We start from the raw sequence: 7,041 nt of genomic DNA on the forward strand, positions 1-7,041 counted from the left end.
TACACATATTGTTTTATGACATTGGTTAACAACTCCACAACATGTCAGCACTCTCCCTTCTTGAATTTGGTTTCCCTATTACCAGCTTTCCTGTCCCCTACTGCCTTCTAGTTCTTGCCCCTGGGCTGGTGTGTCCCTTTAGTCTCATTTTGTTTTATGGGCCTGTCTAATCTTTGATTGAAGGGTGAACCTCAGGAGTGACATCATTACTGAGCTAAAAAGGTGTCCAGAAGCCATACTCTCAGAGTTTCGTCAGTCTCTGTCAGGCCAGTAAGTCTGGTGTTTCTTTGTGAGGTAGAATTTTGTTCTACATTATTCTCCAGCTCTGTCTGGGACCCTCTATTGTGATCCCTGTCAGAGCAGTCAGCGGTGGTAGCCGGGCACCATCTAGTTGTACTGGACTCAGTCAGGTGGAGATTGTGGTAGTTGTGGTCCATTAGTCCTTTGGACTAATCTTTCCCTTGTGTCTTTAGTTTTCTTCATTCTCCCTTGCTCCTGAAGGGGTGAGAGCAGTGGAGTATCTTAGATGGCCGCTCACAAGCTTTTAAGACCCCAAACGCTGCTCGCCAAAGTAGAATGTAGAACATTTTCTTTATAAACTATGTTATGCCAATTGAGCTAGTTGTTTCCCTAGACCATGGTCCCCACGGCCCTCAGCCCAGTAATTCGGTCCCTCAGGGGGGACCAATGTGTCTATGGAGCTTCCATGACCTTGCTGATCCCATATAGATAGTTCTTAAAAGAGCACAATGCTCAAGGCAGACATGCTTTACTAGTTAAGCTAAACTATTGACTGGTTTTAAGAAGACTTCAGGGATATTTTTGGTTTAAGGTCTAAAGATTATCTCAGGGCAATAGATTCAGGATTTCATCTAGCCCCCATGGCTCCAGAGAGTCTGGAATCCATGTTGTTGTTGTTAGGTGCCACCAAGTCGGTTCTGACTCACAGTGACCCTATGCACAACAGAACGAAACACTGCCTGGTCCTGTGCCATCCCCATGATCATTACTATGCTTGAGCCCATTTTTGCAGCCACTGCAGCCAATCCATCTCATTGAGGGTCTTCCTGTTTTTCGCTGACCCTCCACTTTATCAAGCATGATGTCCTTCTCCAGGGACTGGTCCCTCCTGATAACATGTCCAAAGTATGTGAGATGAAGTCTCATTATCCTCCCTTCTGAGAAACATTCTGGCTGTACTTCTTCCAAGACAGATTTATTTGTTCCTTTGGCAGTCCATGGTATATTCAACATTCTTCACCAACACCACAACTCAAAGGTGTCGATTCTTTTTCGGTCTTCCTTTTTCACTGTCCAGCTTTCACATGCATATAAGGCAACCAAAAACACCACGGCTTGGGTCAGACACACCTTAGTCCTCAAAGTGACGTCTTTGCTTTTTAACACTTTAAAGAGGTCTTTTGCAGCAGATTTGCCCAATACAATGCATCTTTTGATTTAACTGCTGCTTCCATGGATGTTGATTATGGATCCAAGTAAAATGAAATCCTTGATGACTTCAATCTTTTCTCCATTTATCATGATGTTGCTTATTGGTCAGTTGTGAGGATTTTTGTTTTCTTTATGTTAAGGTGTAATCCATATGGAAGGCTGTAGTCTTTTATCTTCATCAGTAAGTGCTTCAAGTCTTCTTCACTTTCAGCAAGCAAGGTTCTGTCATCTGCATATATGCAGGTTGTTAACGAATCTTCCTCTAATCCTAATGCCGCATTCTTCTTCATGTAGTCCAGCTTCTCGGATTATTTGCTCAGGATACAGATTGAATAAATACAGTGAAAGGATACAACCCTGATACACACTTTTCCTGACTTCAAACCATACAGTATCCTCTTGCTGTGTTCACATGACTGCCTCTTGATCTATGTACAGGTTCCTCATGAGCACGATTAAGTGTTCTGGAATTCCTATTCTTTACAATGTTATGCGTAATTTTTTATGGTCCACACAGTCAAATGCCTTTGCATAGTCAATAAAACACAGGTAACACTTTCTGGTACTCTCCTTTCAGCCAGGATCCATCTGACATCAGCAAATTTGAAACTGTGTTCTGCATTTTCCCCTTTTTGGTCAGGATTCTTCTGTAGAATCTTTGATCAAAATGTTCAGTAATGGTAGCCTGGCACCATGCAGTTCTCCTGGTCTCATGGCAAAGGAGGCAGTTATTCATAGAGGCAATTAACCACATGTTAAATTTCCTCCGCCTATTCATGACTCTACTTCTTGCTCTTGTTGCTCCAGGTGAATAGAGACCAATTGTTGTGTCTTGGATGACTGCTTGCAAGCTTTTAAGACCCCAGGCACTACGAAATGAACTAGGAGGTAGACAGAAGTACTAAACATGTTATTAGGCTAATTAACTGGGATGTCCCATGAAACCATGACCCTAAACATCCATACCAAGTAACCAAATCCCATGAGGTGTTTGGTTGTACATAAGCAGCCTCAGCAGCTACTCTTTTTTTTTTTTTGTCATTGTTGTAAATATGTCTATCACACAACTTCTGCCAATTCAACTTTGTATAGGTGTACAACTTATTGACAGCATTTACAGTAATCAGCTGTGCAACCCTACCCTTATTCAATGCGATTTTTCCATCATCATAAACCAAAACACAATACTCCATAAGCAATAACATTCCCCTCGAGCCCTACCCCCGACTCTTGCCTCTAGTAACCATAATAAACTTTGGTCTCTATACATTTGTCTTTTCTTGTCTTTTTATATAAGTGAGGTCATACAATATTTGAGCTTTTGTGATTGACTTATTTCACTCAGCATAATGTCTTCAAGCTCCATCCATACTATAGCATGAATCAAGACTTCATTTCCCCTATTGGCTAAGTAGTATTCTGTTGTATGTATGTGCCACATTTTGTTTATCCATTCATCTGTTGTTGGGCATTTAGGTTGTTTCCACCTTTTGCCTATTGTGAATAGTGCTACAATGAACACTGACGTTCAAGTCTCTGTTTGATTCTCCGCTTTCAAGTCTTTTTGGCATATATCTAGGAGTGGAATTGCTGGGTCACATGGTAGTTCTATTTTTAGTTTTTGGAGGAACCACCACACTATTTTCCACAGCTGCTGTACATTTTATATTCCTACTAGCAATGGATAAGGGTTTCAATTTCCCCACATCCTCACCAACATTTGTTATTTTCTGATGTTTTTTGTTTGTTTTAATTTTAGCCATCCTGGTAGGAGTGAAATGCTATCTCATTATGGTTTTGATTTGCATCTCTCTGATGGCTGATGACAAGCATCTCTTTATGTGTTTGATGGTCCTTTGAATGTCCTCTTTGGTGAAATGTTTATTCAAGTTCTTTGCCCATTTTGTGATTAGGTTATTTGTCTTTTTGTTGTTAAACTGTCAAAGTTTTATATATTTTTTGGTTATTAGATTCTTATCAGACATATGGTTTCCGAAGATATTCTCCCAGTTGGTAGCTTGTCTTTTCACTTTTTTTGGTAAAGTCTTTTGATGAACAAAAGTTTTTAATTTTTTATGAGGTCCCATGTATTTATTTTGTCTTTTGCTCTTTGTGCTTTTGTTGTTAGATAATCCCCTGTTAAAAGCTTGGCCTGACAGCATTGCCCCCACTTTTTCTTCTAAAATTTTATGGTTTTAGTTTGCACATTTAGGTCCTTAATCCATTTTGAATTTGTTTTTGGGTATGGTTTGAGGCACGGATCCTGTTTAACTTTTCTGCATGTGGAAATCCAATTTTCCCAATACCATTTATGGAAGAGACTTCTTTCTGAATCAAATGGACTTAGCACCCTTGTCAAAAATCAGTTGACCATAGATGTGTGGGAGGCCTGGTGGTGCAGTGGTTAAGAGCTTGGCTGCTAACCAAAAGGTCGGCAGTTCGAATCCACCAGCCACTCCTTTGAAATCCTATGAGGCAGTTCTGTTCTTTCCTATAGGCTCGCTATGAGTCAATCTACTTGACGGCAATGGGTTTGGTATAGATGTGTGAGATTATTTCTGGATTCTCAATTCTATTTCATTGGACCTTCAGCGAGATGGATTGACACAGTGACTGCAACAATAGGCTCAAACACAGCAACATTTATGAGGATGGTGCAGGATTGGGCAGAGTTCTGTTCTGTTGTATGTAGGGTCGCCATGTGTCGAAACCGACTTGACAGCACCTAACAACAACAGCAACGTGTGTCTATTGTTGTACCAGTACCAGGCTATTTTGATTACTGTAGCTGTATAACATGTTTTAAAATCAGGAAGCGTGAGTCCCTCTACTTTGTCCTTCTCTTTCAACATTGCTTTAGCTATTTGGTGCCTCTTGCCGTTCCATATAAAGTTGAGGATTGGTTTTCCCATTTCTGAAAAGAAGGCTGTTGCAATTTTGATTGGGATTACATTTAATCTGTGGATTGCTTTGGGTAGTATTGACATTTTAACAATATTAAGTCTTCCAGTCCATGAACATGAAACATCTTTCCATTTATTTAAGTCTTCTTTAATCTCTTTCAGCAGTGTTTTACAATTTTCATTGTTTAAGTTCTATATGTCCCTGGTTAAATTTATTCCTAGTTGTTTTATTCTCTTAGGTGCTATTGTAAGTGGAATATTACCCATTTTTTATGGGCAAGGAAGATGAAAGGCTAAGAACAGACCTCCTATAGGGCGGTGTGTAGAATAACCAGTAGCAGATGTAGAAAGGAATCATTGTCCTCAGGGAGCCTTACCTGCACCATGTTAAAAGCATCTGCTTTATCTGGTAAAGTTGAAGGTCAGTTTTATCTACCAGCAGACTGCCTTTCATTGTTCAGGTCACAGTAACAACTCCCTTTCCAAGGCTGTCATCTGTTTGCCACTGTGCCTGGAATTTCGCCATTAGGGGTCAGCAACAGGCTCGCAAAGTGGTAGAGCCGGTCACTCAGCTAATAAAAGCAAGACTAGAGTCTTGCTCTATGATTTTTCTGTTACCTTGCAGGTTATCTCCATGCGGGAGAAGGGAGTCACAAGTATTTGTTTTGGATACAAAATTCATTCAACAACATGTATACTTAGAGCCTATGTCTTAGGCTAGGCTTTCAAGAGGAGCAAAACCAGTGAAATGTATATATAAGTATATATAAAGAGATCTATTTCAGAGAAATGGCTCATACAGTTATGGAGGCTGGCAAGTCCCAAATCCATGGGTCAGGTGTCAGGCTAGAGGCTTCTTCTGACACAGGCTTCTTCTGACTCACATTGTTGTAGAGGCTGATGAATGCAAAATCTGAAGGTCAGGCAGCAGGCTGAAGGCTTCTCACATCCCAAGAATCAGAGTTAGAGGATGATGAGACAAATGCAGGACTGACAGAGAGTGCAAGCTTTGCCAGAACATCCATATATACTGGATGCAGGCCGCAGACCCAAAGAAAATCCCCTTCCAACTGATTGGCTGCTCATATCAGAACACAAAATGGAGTATGATTACATAATATCTGCCAAACCACTGAGAATCATGGCCTAGCCAAGCTGACACATAACATTACCCATCACAGCCTACTTGGAGTTTAGCTGTGTAGCGGGCACTTTGGGATGGGTGACTGAAAAGAGAAGAAAGGAACTGTCCTTATGCTCAGCTAAGAAGATTAAAGACCTGAAATAGCCATAGAAAAAAATCAACCAACATCACACATGAGTAAAATACGACATATACAGCACACATAGCCAAGTGGACGTGGAGTCAGAGACGTTGGATTCAACATGTGTTGAGGCAGGGGCTTTCATATTTCATTTCTCTTATTTGATATGCTACCCTAGAAGACTGCTATAATTATCCCCATTTTAAAGATGAAGACACTAAGGCTTGCTTGGGCAGGCTTAGCAGATGCTTTGTGTCCCATGCTTCATCTCTGTGGACCCCCTCTTTGGTTGGCAGTTGCATGATGACAGCACCCCACCCCAAGTACCCTCCGCTTCACTACCTTAGGCTTTTTTCCAAAGCCATTGAATCTCATCAGCTCGCAGGCAACCCAGAGGTGCCCCTAGGCAACCTCCAACCAATGGGGGGTGGGAGTTGAGTCAGTGGGTAACCATCCTAGCCTCCCGTCCTTTGGAGGGACATTTGAGACACTTTCAATGCAGTTTCCACAGTGGCACGCAGCTCAACAGCACGCAATTGTTTAGGTTTTCCTATTCTCTGTCTTACTCTTCCCATTCCCGTATTCCAGCTTCATGGGATCACCTCCAAATAAATTGCACACATCCAAGTCCTTGTCACAGGTTGCATTTAGGGGAGCCCAAGGTAAGACAACTGTCCAATGTCATATAGCTGGAGAGTGGCTACCTCCCATATAAGCACTCTGCACCCTCTATGGACCTGTCTTCCTGGAGAAGAAACTTCCCAAAAGTGCTAGATCAATCCTATTCCCTATAAAACAGTGACATAACAACACAGTTTCTGTCCCAGGACATACTCGTCTGTGCCTCCCAGGTTTCTCAGGGCTTGTGTTATCATAGCGACCCTACAGAACAGAGTAGAACTGCCCTATAGCGTTTCCAAGGAACAGCTGGTGGATCCAAGCTGCCAACATTTTGGTTAGCAACCGAGCTCTTAACCAGCACGCCACCAGGGCTCCTGCTGTAGGACAGTGGTTCTTTTTTTTTATTTTTTCCCATACAAAAATTTGTACATACATTGTTATGTGACCCTAATTGCTCTCCCCACACTGTGACAGCACACTCCTCCTTTCCACCCCTGACTCCCTATGTCCATTCAACCAGCTCCTAACCCTCTCTGCCTTCCCATCTCACCTCCGGACAGAAGCTGCCCATTTAGTCTCTTGTATCTACTTGAGCTAAGAGGCACACTCCTCATGAGTATCACTTTTTGTCCCACAGTTCAGTCCAATCCCTGTCTGAAGAGTTGGCCTCGGAAATTGTTTTAGTTCTAGGCTGATAGAGAATCCAGGGGCCATGCTTTCTGGGGTTCCTCCAGTCTCAGTCAGACCATTAAGTCTGGTCTTCTTACTAGAATTTGAGTTCTGCATCCCACTTTTCTCCT

Source organism: Trichechus manatus, unplaced genomic scaffold (assembly GCF_000243295.1).
Source record: "Trichechus manatus latirostris isolate Lorelei unplaced genomic scaffold, TriManLat1.0 scaffold00021, whole genome shotgun sequence".
Taxonomy (NCBI): domain Eukaryota; kingdom Metazoa; phylum Chordata; class Mammalia; order Sirenia; family Trichechidae; genus Trichechus; species Trichechus manatus.